We start from the raw sequence: 20,323 nt of genomic DNA on the forward strand, positions 1-20,323 counted from the left end.
ACTTAGCCCAGAATCGAAGGACAAGGCAGAGCATCCTAGTCTTGAAGGGAGGGCACAAAGTCATAGGCACACGGGCACAGGGGGTAATGAACAGCTGGGGCCATGAAGGGCTCCCCCACATCATGCTGGATCTCCTCCAGGACTGAAACTAACTATTGCCACTCTTCCTTCTCATAGGCAGACCGTGGCTATTCTCTGTTGTTTCAAGCACCTTCCAACAGGGTCTGCCAAAGACATGTCACAGGGGAAGAGAATATATATTGTCTATAACCGTCCTACTCGGAGCCAATCTGCCTGTCATGTCCACAGCCACTTGCCTCCACCTTCCCCAGCCCTGACTCAACCTTTACTCCCTCTGTCGCCCCATCTGATTCTCTTCTCACCCCTTCCGTCCTCTGGAATCCCTGTGCCTTTCCTAGCACTCACCAGATTTTATTTTACCAGAATTCCTGTCCAAAGTCACTGAGATCAGTTCTTTTGGCCTCCATTCCCTCATCTTCAAAAGGTGGATTAATAGCAGTACCAACACCACTCTCCATTAGTGTTGACATGAGGATGAAACCATATAAGTCACATAATGAGTTTACCCCGCCTGGTGCAGAGTAACCCCTCCCTAAATTGCAGTGGCTCTGTTTTCTTTTACTAAGGGTGCAAACTGCGGGCAGTTAAAGGAATCCCAGCATTCTTAGTTAGAACTCTGAAAATATTTCCCCATAGAAACACTGTTCTATTCCATAATTGTATTCTGTTCAACTATTATTACTCCTAATCATTCTGTGGTCCTGGCAGTCCAGCCTAATCCTGAAGGTTAGATGGGTTCTCCTGGACTGGCCTGGCAAAACTAACCACCATGAAGAACATTACGGCAAGGAAAAAAATGTGAGTTCTAAACAAGTCCTTTACACATGAACTTTTGAGAGGCGCCTGGGTTGAGCATCTGACTCTTGATTTTGGCTCAGGTCATAATCCCAGAGTCATCAGATGAAGCCCCACATCCGGCTTCACACTGAGCAGGGAGCCTGCTTGGGATTTTCTCTCTCTCTCTCTCTCTCTCCCTCTGCCTCTCCCCATGTTTACATGCTCTCTAAATAAATAAATAAATAAACAAATAAATAATAAATAAAAATTTTAAAATAAAAAAAAACAAATGAACTTTTGAAATAGAACCCACTCTTAAGTTTGATATTACCTAGAAATGAACGTTATGAAGGTAGATACTTTGGAGATTGCAAACGTATCAGGCTGATGAATGGTGGATATTCTACTGACCTGAACCGTCTGAGCGAGAACCTTACGAACGAGGCTAGATGCCAGAGGAACTCAGGGCCATGGGTAGGAAGCCAAACCGTGTTGTAAAGAAAACTAGGTAGACCTTGGGGGAGAGGGGTCAATGGGAGATCACAATCAACACCTGGGTATGCAGCAGTTGGGGAGAGTCTTAGATGGGAGTCCCCAAAATGGGGAAAACGGGATCCTGAGAGCAATACCAGAGGGGTGCCTACTTGACGGTGACAAGCCCATGAAAATGGAAAGGTTGTGGCTGGAAGCTTACAAAAGTCTACCTGGGACCCAGCCAGAAAAGTAACAGCTAGACCCATACTTTGAAAATGGAATGGAATGGCCAGAAGAAATAGAAAAACTATAGCTCCAAGGCTAAGAGCCTAGAAAAGATGGATTCAGGGCCTTTATGTGGAAATGCTCAAAAAGGTTTGAATATAACACTACACCCCGAGGCTAAGCTGAGAGGTTTCAGCACACAACTGTGAGACACTCAGGACTTTTCACTGTAGTAAAATTCAGCATGAAGTTGACCTTGCAGGTGCACAGGACAGAAATGAGCAGAACGGGGAAAGGTGAGGGAGGGCATATTGCAAGCAACACAGGGAGTGGGGAAAGGAGCTGGCTTTTTGTGGAGGTACCGTCCCTTCTGCACACTGGACTGGTGAGAGCCAAGTTGAGACCCAACTGTACATGGGCGCAGGTCTGCTGGACTCGGTCTCAAACCTGTTAGTGCACCCCTCATAATACTGTGTCTCTGACGACTACACGTCGACCCTAACATGGCACCAAGATCTTTATGATGTTGAAACACAGAGAGCCAACAGGGAATCTCAGGGATGTATCCTATATTCCTGTCTTCCTCATCCCCGACGGCGGTCATGACGCTTCTGCTTGAACAATTTCACTGATGGAATCTCACTTCTCATGAGACACCCATCTCCTTATTCAAGGATTGTCATGGGGCACATGGGTGGCTCAGTCGGTTAAATGTCCAGCTCTTGGTTTTGGCTCAGCTCATGATCTCCTGTTTTCATGAGATGGAGCCCCCTGCCGGGCTCTCTTGGGATTCCTGCTTGGGATTCTCTCTCTTCCTCTCTCTCTGCCCCTCCCCGGTGCATGTTCTCTCTCTCTCTCTCTCTCTCTCTCTCTCTCTCTCTCTCAATGAATAAACTTAAATAAATAAATAAATAAATAAATAGATAAATAAACAAACAAACAAATAAATAAATAAAAGCCTGTCCTGTGAAGGATTCTCTCCAACCAAACAGATCAGATCTGCCCCCTGGTGACTTCTACTGCTTGTCCTCGTTCTGTTCTCTGGAACGGAGCAGCTAAATCTAATCCTTCCTCCCCATGAGGCCCAGTTCCATTCTGCTAAATCTTCTCTCTTCTAGGATAAATGGTCCACATTACACAACCTTAATAATCAAGTCAATGAGCGTTTCATGATGGCCTTGACGTAAGCAGAACACAGTGCCCATGCAAAGTGAGTAAATTGTCTCTTTGTTCTTCAGGCAAACCGGGCGAAGACAGAAGCATGGATGGTGAATTCTAATACCAAGAAGACTGGTAAGTATTATAAAAAATGTTCAGAGCTTGCCATGGTGTAGCTATGGGGAAAGTGTAGACCAGTTCACCTTGGGGGATCTGAAAAAAGACTTCTAAGAAGAGGTGGGAGTTGAGCTGGGGCTTGCAAGACTTTGACAAGCAGATGGAGGGAAGGAGGCAGGTGGGGAGTGAAACAAGCAGAGGACATGGGCTTGAGGACCTCGGCTCTCAACTTCCTATTTGACCTTGAGCATATTTTAAATGAGGGCCCTAAACTAAATGATCTCTAACGTCTGGTGCTAGAGACCCGGTAGGGTGTGAGCTTGAGCATTCCAATTTAGGCAACAGTCCAAACCTGTGAAGCCCTGCCTATATCAAGGGAGTGGCATATGTGTTTGGGACAGGAGGTAGGGGGATAAGAGGAGGATAATCCATTCACTATTCTGCCTGTCACACTGATTCTGCACCCCTCACCATTCTGACCGTGTCATGTTGGGATACTGACAATGTCCTTCTTAGACTGGCAGTTACTATGAGCCAGACACCTTTGGAAGCATGACATATTTACTTTTACATCCCATGGACTCCTCACAGCAGCCCTATGAAATAAGTACAAGTTTTATTATTCCCATTTTACAGATGAGAAAATGGAGGCACAGAGAGATCAAATATCTTGCCCGAGTTCATTGAGCAAGGATTTGAACTCAGGTAGTCTAGCTTCCTACCTTACTTCTTCAATAAAAAACAGAAGAGCAGGGCACCCGGGTGGCTCAGCCGGATGAGCATCCAACTCTTGATTTGGGCCCAGGTAAAGATCTCCCAGTTCATGGGATCGAGCCCCGCACTGGGCTCTGCGCTGGCAGCGTGGAGCCTGCTTAGGATTCTCCCTCTCCCTCTCCCTCTCTCTCTCTCTCTCTCTCTCTCTCTCTCTCTCTCTCTCTGCCCTGCCCCCATTCATGCTCTTTCTCTCAATAAATAAATAAACATTTGTTAAAAACACAAGGGCAGAACTGAGCACAGCTCTGTGGGCATGCTCTCCCTTACTAGGGTGAGAATACTGTTAAACTGTAGCTTCTTTTGCCCTCCCATTCACCCAGCCTAAGACATCAGCTTTCTTGGATGCCATGCCACATCAATTCATTCTGAGCTAGCAGTCACCTAAAGCCCCTAAAAGGCTTTTGACAGGAGCTGCTCTTAAACCAGGTCATTCCCATTCTGTTCGCATGCAGTAGATTAGTGAATCCCAGATGCTGGGTTGTTCATAAGCCTTTTAGATTCTCGGTAGTAGCTCCTGGTTTCACCCTACAATAATTCTGAAACATGATATGTTATCCAACGTTCCTGTTCCCAGCTTAGTAATAATATAACATGAACAGCTAATGGTTAGTGGAGGATTCATTAACTAAATGTGTTTCATGTAGTATCTTCTATAGTAGTTTTGTCTTTACACGAAGTCTTTTGTGATTGTTGTTGTTGTTACTATCGTTCTCATTTAAGGGAAAAGAAAATCAAGGCTAGTGAAGTTAAGAGACTTGCTCAACATCCAATCGGGAAGTGACAGACCCAAGGTTCATATCCAAGATTGTTCGATTCTGGGGCCAGAACTCATTCATATGCTTTCCCACCTCTTTGCATCATCTAGAAACTTGCCATTTTCTAAGTCAATCACAAAAAATGTCAAACAGAATCAAGGACAGAACTCAGAGGTAAATTATATCCCTCTAGGCATATATGAACCAATTATTCAGGTAGTCATACATAGATTGAGGCATTTTTTTACATAATATTGAAAGGCCAGAGAAGTTTAGCGATCTGCCCAAGCTCAGACACTTAGGGAAGAAAGGAGATGAAAAAGAAAACGATCTTGGGGCACATGGGTGGCTCAGTAGGTTGAGTGTCTGACTCTTGATTTTGGCTGAGATCATGTTCTCGTGGTTCCTGGGTTAGAGCCCTACGTGGGGCTCTGTGCTGACAGTGTGGAGCATGCTTGGGATTCTCTCTGTCTCTGTCTCCCTCTCTGTGCCCCTCCTCCACTCACTCTGTATCTCTCTCAAAAAATAAATAAGCAAGCTTTTTTTAAAAAAAGGAAAATGACCCAGAGAGATCAGGCCCTTCATTGCATCAGCACACGCTTCAAGTATAAATGAGTATAAACATATCCAGAAAGTTTTGCAATTACAACGTCATCGAGACTGCAATTCTCCAACTTGTTCACATGCGTCTCATGAGCATCTTTGTCAAAAACCGTGCTGGAGCAAACGTGCACTTCATCAAAGACAACCCCCTGCCCCGTGGGAGATGGGATGAGTCTGCCCTGATGGCCTCTCAGCGAACACGCAGAAGCCCCCATTCTAACAGCTCACAAATCATCCTTTTACTAACGCGGTGTAGGATTTGGCAGGGAATTACCACAGGTGAAGCTTTGGGAGGCATGCCAGCTCCCTGAAAACTACGCAAATCATCTCCAGGCATCAGGCTCCACTCAACACTGGCCCTGCGTCTCCCTGCCCTGTTGAACACACCTCTGTCATCTCCTCTTGACTGAAAACTTCAGCTTGCCTCAGACCCTTCCAACTGAGACTGTTTTCCTTGGTAAGAGAAGAGAGAAGTCCAATTGAACCAGAGTGGTCCGGTCTTCTTTCTCCCTTCTGTTGTTGGAAATGAATCTTAAAAAAAAAAAAAAAAAAAAAAAAAAAATCCTTTCTTCTGTCATTCATATTTTCAAGGACCTCAGCAGAGACTGACCCTCACTCCAGGCCAGTTCCCCTCTTTTGTATTTGCTCTCTGTCCTAGCCACTGACAAAGACTCTCTTCTTGCCTGAATTTCATTCAGCCAGGCTCCTCTGAGCCCGTTGAGGGCCCCATCCTTGGGTATGCTCTCCCAGAGTCCAGTTGTAGCAAGAATCCTTTCAGGTCAGTTTAGCCAGAATCTCCCACCCTTGATAGAAGATCCCCCTTGATATCTGACCAGATTCTTCCTTCCCCGCCATCCCCCAGGGAATGTCTGGCTGCCCTGACCTGCCTCCAGCAAGAACCCTATCAGGTCGGGTTAGCCAGATTCCCCCTTATTCGTGATTCTTCTTCTTGGCAATTTTCTATCCACTGACCCCTTCCATTAGGAAGTCCCACTTTGCCTGTTGTTAAATTAAGAGCTAAGCCCAATGTCCCTGCCCTACTGCAGAACCTCAGTACCTAGTCCTGAATTTTGTCTACCTTATCATTTTAACAAGTGACAGAATAATTTTTTAATACCTCTTTTGGACACCTTTTATATGTGTTCATCTTTTTTTTTTTTTTTTACTTTTTTTTAAATTTTTGATAGGCAGAGAGAGACAGAGCACAAGTAGGGGAGGGGCAGAGAGAGAGGGAGACACAGAATCCAAAGCAGGCTCCAGGCTCTGAGCTGTCAGCACAGAGCCCGACGCGGGGCTTGAAATCACGAACCACAAGATCATGACCTGAGCCGAAGTCGGACGCCCAACTGACTGAGCCACCCACCCACTGAGCCCCATTAATGTTAATTTGTTTCTAGAAAGAGAGAGAGAACAAGGAGGGCAAGAGAGAGCGGGAGACAGAGAATCCCAAGCAGGCTCTGCACTGTCAGCATAGAGCCCAATGTAGGGCTCAAACCTGATCTGTGAGATCATGACCTGAGCTGAAATCAAGAGTCGGTTGGTCGCTTAACTGACTGAGCCTCCCAGAGGCCCCTATGTGTGTTTTTTTAAAGTGAGAGCTCATGTAAGGACTTCCTTTTGACCTCAAAATCAAATGTCTTCCCTTTGCTTCCTTCTCCAGATCATTCCCTTCTACTTACCCAATAAGAGGCAGAATCAGGATTCAGCTCCAAACTCTTTGCCTACACAGCCTGAGCCCTTATGGTACTATATTATTTGTAAATGAGTTATTAACTAAGCCATTAAAAACAACCAATACCAGAACCTTGAGACCTCTATCCCAATGCCTCTCAATCAATTAGACAATTAAAGAGGAATCTGAAAGGAACATGAAGTGCAGAGAATTAAGTGATTTTAACCAATGTTAGGAGATAATTTTTTCAAAGGTAAAATAAACAAAGCTGGGCCCTAGGTAAAGTGGTAAGGAGATTTTAAATAGTGATGTACTCCGCAATAGGGAAAAGAGTCTACCGTGAACTGAACTAAGCTTGGATTTGCACAGGGTGAATGTGTATTTTAAAGGGAGAATGGAGGGGCGCCTGGGTGGCTCAGTCGGTTGAGCATCCGACTTCAGCTCAGGTCACAATCTCACGGTCCGTGAGTTCGAGCCCCGCGTCGGGCTCTGGGCTGATGGCTCAGAGCCTGGAGCCTGCTTCCGATTCTGTGTCTCCCTCTCTCTCTGCCCCTCCCCCGTTCATGCTCTGTCTCTCTCTGTCTCAAAAATAAATAAATGTTAAAAAAAAAAAAAAGAAAGAAAAAAAAATAAAGGGAGAATGGAGTAGAGACCCAGAGAGCAGAACAGAGTGAAAAATTACAAGAAAGGAGGTCTAGTCCATGTGAAACCATCTGGGTCTGTTAGGCTCCTGCCCTCCCACAGACACTGGCAGACAGGGGCCCAGGGCTCAGGTGCTGTCTCGAACAAACTAAGTTCTTTTGTGATCCTTGAGTTTTCTCGGGCAGGCAGTTTAAGGGGGCCTAGCTAAGGTCATTGTTGGGATGTGGCCATATGCTGTTGGCAATTATGTTAGTGTTTCACTCAAGTCTTTATAGGCCAAGGTTGAGGCCTAGTCAAAAAAAGGGCTCAGAGGAGCCTGGCTAGAATGTGGTCATAGAGAATCTTTCTTCAACTTCCACATAATACAAAAGAATATGTGTCAAATATTTTATTTACCTCATTAATGGGTGGTGGGACTGGTATAATACTACAACCAGTTCAAAGGAGAACTTAAACTACCACGCATTTATAGTCAGTTAAGAAATGCTGGAACAGGGGCTCCTAGGTGGCTCAGTCAGTTAAGCGTCTGACTTTGGCTCATGTCCTGATCTCATGGTTCATGGGTTCAAGCCCCGCATCGGGCTCTGTGCTGACAGCTCAAAGCCTGGAACCTGCTTCGGATTCTGTGTCTCCCTCTCTCTGTCCCTCCCCACTCATGTTCTCTCCCTCTCTCTCTCTCAAAAATCAACATAAAAAAAAATTTTTTTTTAATGCTGGAATAAATTGACAAATAGAGGCAAACTGGAAAAACAGGTCAATATCCACAGGACAATTAACAACCCCATTCCACAGGAGCCCATCTGCATTTTAATGGAAGGAACACTTTGTATTACTATCAGTCTCCTGTAAGTCAGCTTTTGTCTCTACAGAGTTGTAAAATAACCCCATCAGAAGCAAGCAAAGACGCACACATCTGTAAAATCAAATAATGTCCAAAGGTTCCAGCATTCCATTGAAAGGATATCCAATAATATCTTTTCATCCACTTCAAAACCTTCGTGTTTTCATCTACACCAATCTTCTTGTTCTGTATACCAAGCTCAACAGCAGTAAAAGTGAGTCCAGAAAATCAAAAAGATGATTGAAAAGCATCGATGATCAGGGATAGATCCACACAATAAGTATTAAGAAGACAGTCAATTTTGGTGGTTCGTTTCCTGAACTCTGAAGCCTGGTGGTCTAGGCTTCCTCAAATCCCGACATTGCCACACTGGTCGTGTTACACTAGGCACTTTTTCTCAGTTTCCCTGTGCCATCAAAATCCTCATCTGTAACATGGGTATAACAACAAGTACCTATTCCATAGCTGAGGGAATCATTGATAAAGTCTGGGTAAATTACAGATGTCATCCTTACGCCTGTGGGAGCCTGTGGCCATGAAAACCTGCCTCTCTTCAGCCTACAAGGCAATGTTTGGCTAGGCCAGATTTCTATCTTCATGATCACAAATTCTACACCAAAGTCAACATTAATTCTTTCTCCCAGGGTTCCCATTGCTTCTAGGAGACTAACCAGTTCTTGTCTGCCAAGTGCAAGAGTCAAGTATAAGCAAAATTTATCACCATTGCCTCCTTTGACTTGAGTGATGACATTAGCACCAAGTATGAGGTTCTCCTTGTTTATCAGGAGTGTTTAGCAAAAGCCACAGTAGTGTAAACGTGCTGTCACAACTATACTCTGCTTCTGTGCCACTGTGATCCCTGTTCCAAAAGCACCATCCATCTTCCCTCTAGTCATAGCAAGACCCCCAAAACAGCACCTCAATTCTTTTGGTTTGTCTTCGCTCAGACATTCTAACCCCAACTTACAGCATCTCCTTGCAGGTGTACAGGAGGGAAAAAAAAACCCTTTCTTTGGCCTCCTGGGTACTTCCACTGGGAGCCTGTAAATTAGACAAAGGGAGATTCACAACAGAAAAACAAAGCCAAGTTTATTAACACATACAGCTTACATACACATGGGAGAAACTCAGTGATGAGTAACTCAAAAGGGTGGCTAGAACTTGGGGCTTACATAGCATCTTAAGAGAACAACAGTACATCTACACAACTATAGCAAACAAAGAAGCAGTTGTTAACAGACCTGCAAGTACTTTCTGTGACTATGCCCTGGGGCTCAGAGCAGAGGGAACAGGCACAAATTCTCATCTCTGAGTCTCACCCAGGAGAGTGAGTGCACACTTTACTATCTGCTGCCTGAGGGTCTTGCTTCTAATTAGCACACATCTAAGTGCGAACTGCAATCCTTCCTGGAGCCTGAAAGAGCTGGTGGGCACTTCCCCCGCCTTCTCTCTCCTACCAGCTCCAATAATAAAACCAAGTTGTTGGTATCTCCTTGGAAGGGTCTTGTCAACACATCTAGGGCCCCAACTTTTAAGGCTGCCGCCTGAGGGCTGGGCTGCCAAATCACCCCGCTCTGATAGCTAACACGGCTTGCCTCTGCCTTCTCCCTTTAGCCCACTCCAAATCACCAGTATCTCTCTCGAAGGAACTTGCACACATGGCTGGCACCCTAGCTTTTGCAGATGCCACGAAAGGACAGGCCCCCAGATCACTTGGTTCTGAAAGCCAACAGGCCTTGCACTCACAAATCCCATAGAACTATAGCCAACAGCCCACCTTCACAGACATATACTTAGGTCCAGTGTAGAGGGAGGCAGGCAAAAAAGCCCATCTCCCAATTTCTACTGGAAGGGCCCTAATTATATACTTTCCCAGCTGCTGCCAGAGGGTTTGGCATCCAATCTAGATGCAAACTATGATTCTCCCCTTTGAGACACTGACAGGTTTTGGCACACCTTCAAGTTCTGGGAGCCACTAAGAACAGAGCATGGATAATCACAAAGGTTCGGGGGACAACCAATAGCCATTCTTTTTAAAAAAAATTTTTTTTAATGTTTATTCGTTTTTGAAAGACAGAGAGAGACAGAGTACAGCAGGGGTGGGGCGGAGAGAGAGGGGGAGCACAGAATCAGAAGCAGGCTCCAGGCTCTGAGCTGTCACCACAGAGCCCGACACGGGGCTCGAACCCACCAACCGTGAGATCATGACCTGAGCCAAAGTCGGACGCTCAACTGACTGAGCCACCCAGGTGCCCCAACCAATAGCCATTCTTAGAGAGATTGAGTCAGTACTCAAAAACCTCCCAGCAAAGATAATGAAGATGGCTTCTTTGGTAAATTGTACTAAACATTTAAAGAAGAATTAATACCAATCCTTCTCAGTCTCCCAAAAAAGAAAAGACAAGGAGACACTTCCAAACTCATTTTATAATACCAACATTACCCTAATACCAAAACCAGACAAGAACACTACAAGAAAAGAAGATTAAAGGCCAATATTCCTGATGAACATAGATGCAAAAACCCTCAAAAAAATATTAGCAAAACAAATTCAGCAATGCATTTAAAGAATCAATACACTATAACCAAGTAGGGTTTCTTCCAGGGATGCCAGAATAGTTCAACATCCACAAATCAATGTGACGCACCAGATAACAAAATGAAAGATAAAAAGCATACAATCATCTCAGTAGATGAAGAGAAAACATTGGACAAAATTCGATTTCTTTCATGATGAAAACTCTCAACAGATTGGGTACATAAGGAACATGCCTCAACATTATAAAGGACAAATATGACAAACCCACAGCTAACATCATACTCAATGGTGAAAACCGAAAGCTTTTCCCCTAAGATCAGGAATAAGACAAGGATACGCACTCTAGCCACTTCTATTCAACATAATACTCAAAGTCCTAGCCAGAGCAATTAGGCAAGAAGAAGAAAAAATCAAAGGTATCCAAATAAGAAAAGAAGAAGTAAAATTGCCCCTGTTTGTAGATGACATATTATAAGCCTAATACACACACACACACACACACACACACACACACACACGCACACTCACACACACAGCCCGTTAGAGGGGTACCTGGGTGGCTCAGTCAGTTGGATGTCTGACTTAATCTCAGCTCAGGTCTTGATCTCATGGTTCGTGAGTTCGAGCCCCTTATGAGGCTCTGTTGACAGTGCAAAGCCCGCTTGGCATTCTCTCTGCCTCTCTCTCTGCCCCTCCCTTTCTCACTTGCCATCTCCCCCAAAATAAATAAACCTAAGCAAACAAAAACATGTTAGACCTAATAAAGGAATTCAATAAAGTTTCAGATACAAAACTCAATATACAAAAATCGGCTGCATTTCTACATACTAACGTTAACTATTGAAAAAAGAAAATGAAAAAAAAAAACAATCCCATTTACAATATCCCATTTACAGTAGCACCAAAAATAATAAAATAGGCATGAATTTAACAAAGGAGACATATTTCATTCAGTTGCATCATTGAGATTGAAATAAGAATGAGAGTCAGAGCCCCAGAGAAGTATGTTATCCACTCTAAAATCTGTACATCTGGACTTTCAACTCTTATTTGATAGTCACTCTATACTCACAAAGATGGGCAAAAACCCCAAAGTTTTCCTGAGGATGAGCTATTTTTTTTTCACTTTTATTTATTTAAAAAAATGTTTTAAGTTTATTTATTTTGGGAGACAGAGAGAGGAGGGTCAGAGAGAGAAGGAGAAAGAGAATCCCAGGCAGGCTCCGTGCTGTCAGCGTGGAGACCAATGTGGGGCTCGAACTCATGAGCCATGAGATCACGACCTGAGCCGAAACCAAGGGTTGCACGCTTAACCGACTGAGCCACCCAGGTGCCCATGATGATGAGCTTTTTATTCATACATCCAAACACTTAGGGATTTTTCCCTTATACATATTTCCCACAATAATTTCAATAAATTCCAGAATCCAAGATTAATGCAAATTGAAAATAAAAATAACAATTTCAAAAATATCCATTGCCAATAATTCAACTCTTAGGACTCATTCCTCAGTAAACAATACAAAATATGGGCAAAGATACAGTTTGCCAAAAAATATGGGCAAACTATACTCTGCAACATTATTTATAACAGTGAACACATGAAAATAGACATTTTAAAAATGCCTGGTTGAATAATCTTAGGGCTTCCATTCACTGGACTTACACAGCCATTAAAAATTCTCTTTACAGGGCGCCTGGGTGGCTCAGTCGGTTAAGTGTCTGACTCTGGATTTGGCTTAGGTCACGATCTCATGGTTCGTGGGCTCGAGCACCACAACAGAGCCAGCTTGGGATTCTCTCTCTCTCCCTCTCAGCCCCTCCCCTGCTCGTGTTTTCTCTCTCTCTCTCTCTCACTCTCTTTCTCTCTCTCTCTCTCAAAATAAATAAATAAAACTTGAATATCCTATTTACAAAATACGTTTGTTGGTAGGGAGATAACTTTATGATAGACGTTAAGTGCAAAAAGCAAGTCATAGGGGCGCCTGGCTGGCTTAGTTGGTAGAGCATGGGGCTCTTGATCTCAGGGTCATGAATGAGGTCAAGCCCCACGGTGGGTGTGGAGCTGACTTAAAAAAAAAGAAAGCAAGCCGCAAAACTATGATAACATCTTAACTATGTAAAACTATGTACATTGTGTTTGTTCAGGAATCCTTCTGGTTGAAAGAAACACTCAAATCAGCTGAGTAAAAAAAAAAGGGGGGGGGAGGAGTCTCCCAGCCTCCAGGTGGCCAGTGGAGAGCTCTCAGTTATTGCTTATTGCTTCTCTCCTTATTTCTCCCCAGTTCTCTCCTGATTAGTTCCTTCCTCGCTTTTTCTGCCTGCCAGCTTTTTCTCCTCTGCTGCACAGGACCCAAACACGACCTCCCAAATGAAACACCCAGTGGAGGTAGCTAGACTCTCTGTAACACAATTCCAAATTTCAGGCAGACGGAATTGAATTGGCCCAACTTGGGTCATAGACCATCCACTTCTTGTCCAGTTGGATATGATTATTTAGGGTAGAGGTCATTTTGTCCAGCCGGCTGCAAGGGTGCCTTCGGAGAAGTGCGTAATTGGAAGCAGTGAGAAAGGGAAGGGCAGAGGGCCGGGCAGACGCTTGGGAGGTAGCTAGAGGTTATTATCATAGAGGGAAGGAAATAAGCCACATTTTTAATAACATTGATCACTGAATGACTGGATCATGATGGTCTTTATTTTATCTATGCTATTTTACACTTTACCAGTGTTCTACAACGCTGTGTTTTTTTAGAATCAGGAAAAATGTGGGTTGGGTTGGGTTTTTTTTTCATATATAACAAGTTTTGAGTTCCATCCCTATTATGTGCTAGCTTGTTATGGGAGTTGCCAGGTTGAATGATTAATGGACGTTCTCTGTCCTCAATGAGCCTGCCTCCTTGTGCCAGTTGCCCCTTCCTTGTGTTTGTACTTAACCTTGCCAAGACCTTGTGGGATTCTAAGTCGTTTCTGAAGCCAGTGTCATTCAGTTATGTAACTCTGAACGCCAATAACAACTGTAGTCTGTACCATGTGACTTAGTTATTGGTGGTATGCAATTGTTGACTCTTGAACTGTTTCAAATGAATATGCTTTAAAAAAAAAGACTAAGTTTTTTTTTTTTTCTTTTTTTTTTTTTAAAGAAAAACCATTCTAGGGGCTCCTGGGTGGCTCAGTTGTTTGAACGTCCAACTCTTGATTTTGGCTCAAGTCATGATCCCAGGGGGTCCTGGGATGGAGCCCGGCATCACGCTGAGCATAGAGCCTGCTTGGGATTCTTTCTCTCTCTCTCTCTCTCCCTCTGTCCCACTTTCTGCACGCATGTGCACTCTCTCTCTCTCTCTCTCTCTCAAAAGAAAAAAAAAGAAAAAGAAAAGCCGTTCTTAATATTTTAATACTCCTTAAGTTGGCTAACTAGCACACGTTATGTGCAATAAATATTAGTTTTCTGGTTAAAATTCACTTTGTCACCATAGAACTAACTTTCCCATAACCACCGTCCATTTGTTTCTCATGGACCTGTTTGCCTAACATCTAAACGGCCAATTCTTCCTTCACTTTTATGAAATTAGCCTTAATTCCTCTTTCCCCACCTCACACTTCCTTCACCTTCTTGTTTTACTGGCCAGCTCTCAAGGTTTCAAGATCACACATATGGCCATAAATGTCTCTTTCAGTTAAGAATCTGGATAGAATGTGAAATCATATTTAACTGTCTTCTTTCATATACATAGGGAATTCTATCTTTAAAGTGTGAAAAAAAGGGGGGTCGGGAGCAGCGTCTGAGTGGCTCAGTTGGTTAAGCATCAGGCTTTGGCTCAGGTCATGATCTCATGGTTCATGGGTTTGAGCCCTGCATCGGGCTCTGCATGGAGCCTGCTTTGGATCCTCTGCCCCCCCCCCCCCCCGCCCCTCTCTCTCTCTCTCTGTACTCATCTCTCAAAATAAATAAACGTTGAAAAACTAGTAATAAAATAAAATTGTGGGGGAAAATGAGTTTTTGTGGCTTCTATGGCTGGGGTTAGAGTCAGTCTTTAAAGCCTTGCCAGTGGTTCCATTTGAAATATAATCTTTGAGTCACAGAGGAGAAGTAACATGATACAGTGTGAGGCTAGGAGAGCCAGGGTTCGGATCTCAGCTCAACTGGCAGGGACCATTAGCAAAATACAGCGTGTTTCCCTGAGCCTGTTTCCTCATCTGTAAAATGGGAATCATAACACCTGCTTCTCAGTGTCTTTAAGATTAAATGCGTTACAATAGCTGCCACGTACATATTAGGTGGTCAGTAAACATTTGTTAACCTGATGAAATGTAAAGAACTTGCAGAACTATCAGGAAAACACCCACCTAATTGCCCCAAAGGGCAGTGAGAGTTTTTGATAAAGGAGGTAGAACTACTTTTAGTCAAATTGCATGGGCAAAGGTCAACCCCTCCTTCAGTTAAAAAGCTGGGGGCAGGGCTTAACCAGGAAGTGTAGTCCTTCCGTAAGCCTCCCTTCAGCCTTACTAGTCCCAAACCTGAAGCAGCTACAGTCAGATGGGATCTTGGGTCACATGAGCCTCCCTAAATGAGAAGCCAAGAAGACTGGGTGAACGTTTCCTCTTAAGTTTTGTGGAGAGAGACTCAGGTACAGAAATACCTTGCTGCCTACCTGACCTGAAGCAGGAAAAACCACTGACAGCTGCGTTCCCAGGTAACACCAGGGGGCACCAGTGTTCCCAGGAGGACCCAGTCTGGGTTTTCAGTCCTGGGTTTGCTAAAGGAGGCAAATCCAACCAGGGGAGAGGTTTACTGGGTTTATTAAAAAGTTCTTAACATGTAAACTCGGAAGCCAAATGACAGCGAAGAATCTAGTTTGTTGGGGTTTCCAGAAAAAGGAGAGAGAAAGAAGTATTAGGTTTCTCTTTCATTTCTCCTTTGCTGTAGAAGGTTTGAAATAGCTCAGTTAAGCATATGTAACTGGCTGGATCATGTATAACACTATGCAGTCCTCTCTCATTGTAGGACAAGGTGTATGATGGAGTGACAGCCGGTCAGGGGCCAAGAGCCCACGGAGGTGCTGTCTCCTAGAGCAGGGAGGGGGCTGAGGACGGGAATCCCCGGGTTTGCACCCAGGGTCCTGGGCACCTTGTGGGAACGTGGTCTAGCTCTGGCAGACCCTCACTGGCAAGGCCCAGGTAAAATGGGAAATCCCTCTCCCTCCCCTCTAGAAAGCTCCCTCCTGTCTGAGCCCACCCCGACCCCCACCCCCACCCCCTGCCCTGTTAGAGCCTCAGTCCTTTTGTATAGCTGAAGTGCTCTAAGGCTCTGTCTCTCAGGTTCCCTTCTGTTGTGGGAAGTGAAGATATTTTTAGCTCATTTCACCATTAGGATTACAAAACGTGTCCTCCTCGGAGATGGCAAACAGGGGAGAGGCATGGAGGTATAAAGCTGTCTGGAGTTCAGGGAGGAAGGAAAAGACAGCCTCTGAAGGGCACAGGGGCCACAGGGTGCTGAAGGGAAGGCTCGAGGCAACCAGACAAAATTCAGCTGACAGTTAGGTCTGGGAACCCCCTGGGGGATGAGTGTCTGTGTACAGGTGCGCGTGGCACCCGGGCCTCATCTGTACATCCAGAGCTGGTGGAAGTGGGCTCGTGGGCTGAGCCCTCCACGGCCTTGGCCTTCGCACCGGGCAGACCCGCACGCGGCAAACTGAGCTCAATTCTGTCAGGCTCGCTTCGGCCACCAGTCACGGCAGCCTCCGTGCCGGAACCACGAGAGGCACACGTGCTTGTCCGTTACCTGCCACGGGGAGGGAAGTGAAATCCAGCCTCAGCAGTGAATCCACCGCTAGAAATCCCCAGAAGTGTGTCCGTCTGGTGATGAGAGCTGAGGACCTTCCCGAAGTTTCGGACTTCCCAGCTGAACATACAGTGCCGCCCACACAGCCCTCTGGGCAGGGGCTCCCAAAGGGAGAGGGGACACCGGGGGACTTTGGCCATTTAGGAGGGGTGAGGGGAGGGAGGACCCGTAAGAGAGGGAAGAGAGGCCAAGCTCTCGGACCTTGCTTGTGAAAGTAGGTTTGCCGTGGTTTGTTATGGATAAGGAGAGTGGATATAGACCGAGGGTGGAGCAGCAAGGCTGAGGATCCTGAGTCACTGAGTTAGAATAAGCCTCACGGGTCTTACCGTGTAGCCGATCCCCCAGTCCAGGCTCTGAACCAGCCGGGGGTGGGGGGGGGCACCCAGGGCTTCCTTCCGGCCACATGCAGAATATTTATGGTGTGAGTTTCCATAAATTCAAAAGTTGGGCTTTTCATACAGAGAAAGATACCATATATTTTCTCTCTTATGTGGATCCTGAGAAACTTAACAGAAACCCATGGGGGAGGGGAAGGGAAAGAAAAAAAAAGAGGTTAGAGTGGGAGAGAGCCAAAGCATAAGAGACTCTTAAAAACTGAGAATAAACTGAGGGTTGATGGTGGGTGGGAGGGAGGGGAAAGTGGGTGATGGGTATTGAGGAGGGCACCTTTTGGGATGAGCACTGGGTGTTGTATGGAAACCAATTTGACAATAAATTTCATATATTGAAAACAAAAATAAAATAAATAAAAAGTTGGGCTTTTACTTTCCACAGGAATAGCTGAGAGCAGAAGGGACCCAACAGGTGATACACTAACGCAATCCTGCTTTAAAACAAGCCTTAGCTATAAAGTTAACGGCTCTCCCCTCGTTTACAATGAGGATCAGTAGAGGGCAAGACCCTACGCTTGTCAAATGCATTTAACGTGTCTGAACTGACACTTTCATGTCTCCACTATTTTATTTTAGCCCAGTGCTTTGCGGGCGCTGGTCACAGACACCCCACCTCCAATACCCCCCCCCCCACCCCCACCGTAGGGCTGCCTCATCTGGGCCAATACCTGAGCCCTGTGATGCTTTCGGCTTCTCTCTCATTTTCAGACTTGCCCTTTGGCTGGGCCAAGGGCTCCGTCCCTTTCTAGCTTGTAACACGACAAAAATCTCTTCTTTCACGTGGAAAGACTGTGTGCTCCATCTTGACCTCAGTAATTTTCCCCTTTTCTGCTCTTGCTCCTGAGTCAGCATCTAGCAAACTCTTTTCGTAAAGAGGTCAGACCCCACTTCTCTCAGTGCCACACACACACACGCGCGTGCGCGCGCGCGCACACACACGCATGCGTGCACATGCACACACACAATTTTAAAGTCGTCCCACTACGTTAGAAAGGTTTGGGGTTTTTTAACTTACGTGCAGGTTTCTTCAGAAGCATAGTATGGCTTGAGGAGAGGGCTCACTCTCCCACCCAGGACATAGTTCCCACAGGACCTGAGTGCCTTCCCTGCCCAGAGCCATCCTGAGCGGCCCAATTCAAAAGGAAGCTTCCATTTTAAAACCTGATCACTTCTCTCGGGACACAGTCCAGCTCTGGGCTGTTGCCTGAGCTCGCCTCCTGCCACACCAAGTGGGCTCTCCCAGTTCTGACCACCTATCCTGCTCTTGCCTCACTCTTTCTGGCTTATTCTCCTGCTCCTCTCAGGCTGCTCACTCTCTCTCTTGGTCCATCTCAGTCACTTACTTTTACCTCAGTTCTCAACATCTTACATGCATACGGTTGCCAGATTTGCATAAAAATGCATGACATCCAGGGGCGCCTGGGTGGCTCAGTTGGTCAAGTGTCCGACTTGGTCATGATCTCATGGTTCGTAGGTTCAAGCCCCGCGTCGGGCTCTGTGCTGACAGCCCAGAGCCTGGATCCTGCTTCGGATTCTGTGTCTCCCTCTCTCTCTGTTCCTCCTTCACTCATGCTCTGTCTCTCTCTCTCAAAAATAAATAAACATCAAAAAAAAATTTTTTTAATGCGAGACATCCAATTTAGTTTGCATTTCAGATAAACAACAAATACTTTGCTCTAAGTATAAGCATGTTCCATACAATATTTGGGACATATTTATACTAAAAAATATTTGCTTATCTGAACTTCAAATTTCATAGGATGTCCTGCATTTTATCTGGCAGTTCTATAATCATTTTTTATTCATTCATCAAATATTCATAGAGAACTTACATGTGTCAGGCATGGTGCTTCGTGCTGGGAAAGCCAGCCAGGTTCCAGTCTTCATATCTTACAGAATATATACTTTACACACACACACACACACACACACACACACACACACACACCATATACATATATATGTGTATAAAAGGGTGGCTTTTGTGCTAAGCCAAATATTTGTATGTCACTAGTTTTCTTAATTGCTGCATTTGATGAGGTTGCTTTTATAAACGCTAATATTTATTTACAAAAAGGTAACCTATTAAAATAATATAATTGTAATAAAGAATAATGCCAATATTTCTTGCACATTTATCATCTACCATGCACTATTTTAAGTGATTTACACACACTAATACTTTGTATCCACATACAAACTTGACAAAGCGGGTTTGTTTGTTTCATTACTTTGGTTTTGTTTTTTGAGAGAGAGACCGCGAGAAGGGGAAGGGGCACAAAGAGAATCTTCTGTAAGCTCCGTGCCCAGTGCAGAGCTCGACTCCAGTCCAGGCCTCACCTCATGACCACTGTGACATCATGACCCAAACTGAAATCCAGAGTCAGACACTCAACCAACTGAGCCACCCAGTCAGCCCCTAAGTAGGGTTTTTTTTTTTAATCCCCATTTTGCAGATGGGAAAATGGAGGCATAAATAAATTAAGAAATGCGCCCAGTCACACAGCTCATAAGCAGAAGACCCAGCATGTGACCTAGGTTCTCTAAATCAAGAAGCCAGCATGTAAACCACTACTTTGTATGGACCACCACTTGTTTTAAGGATTTTCACTTTGTAATTTAGTCCTCCTACATGGTCAATGAGTTAGATAATATGAGTCATATTTTATAAATAGGAAAACAACACCTCAGAGAGGTTAGTGATTCGCTTCAGACCCTTTACCAATAAGTGAAAAAGCAGTTTTCCAATCTCTCTTCCTCACTGCAAATGCCGCACTCTTCCCATGCCATCTGAAACCCCCTTGGAGCTTAACTAAAGCAGCATTGCCCAAAGTGAGTTTCATAAATATTCTTTAATGAAAGACTTATCCAGGCACTTGTTCAAACACTTAAGTTCTATTCTAAATGCTTTACAAATATTAACTAATTCAATCTCCAAAACGGTATGAAATAGGTACTGTCATCACACCCATTTTAAACATGAGAAACTGAGGCATGGAGGCAAGTCACATGACTGCTAGTGGCAGAGCCAGGATTTGAACCCAGTCTGTCTCCAAATAGGAAAAAACATTCCACAAGCCATTGTCAAGTGCCTTTTTGCTCCAGGCTTTATTGTAGGCACTGGGCATGGGGCTGAGACAAAAGAGCACACAGACATGCCTGCCCTCATGGGGTTTATATTCTGTTGAGGAGGAAAGAATACATCTAGACAAACTTGGGAAAGGATCCTACTTGGGGGGGTGGCTAACACCGTACCAGGAAGAGGCAAACAGTTGACCTTTGAGACCATGTGGCGGGGGAGGGCGGGAATATGGGGGGCGGGGGGAGACAAAGGTGGAGAAGCAGCGGGAAGGAGCATGTGCGTTGTGGAGTTGTTGAAGTGACTCCAGACAGCAAAAGTTTCACTGTGGTGCATCACGTGACTGTGAAATTGG

General features: G+C 44.9%; 1 protein-coding gene across 4 annotated transcripts in view; it reads left to right on the forward strand.

Annotated features, from left to right (window-relative positions):
- The first annotated feature begins 780 nt into the window (after positions 1 to 780).
- BCL2L14 (BCL2 like 14) overlaps positions 781 to 20,323 on the forward strand; it is a 53,509-nt gene continuing 33,966 nt past the window's right edge. For 3 of the 4 annotated variants that reach the window (XM_042945819.1, XM_042945821.1, XM_042945822.1), the window contains exons 1-2: positions 781 to 879; positions 2,796 to 2,850. The gene's annotated coding sequence lies outside the window, so the exon portion shown is untranslated. Of the gene's footprint in view, positions 880 to 2,795; positions 2,851 to 15,187; positions 15,350 to 20,323 lie in introns of those variants that run through there. The other variant, XM_042945820.1, reaches the window with a different exon arrangement.

The sequence above is a fragment of the Panthera leo genome, chromosome B4 (assembly GCF_018350215.1).
Source record: "Panthera leo isolate Ple1 chromosome B4, P.leo_Ple1_pat1.1, whole genome shotgun sequence".
Classification (NCBI taxonomy): Eukaryota; Metazoa; Chordata; class Mammalia; order Carnivora; family Felidae; genus Panthera; species Panthera leo.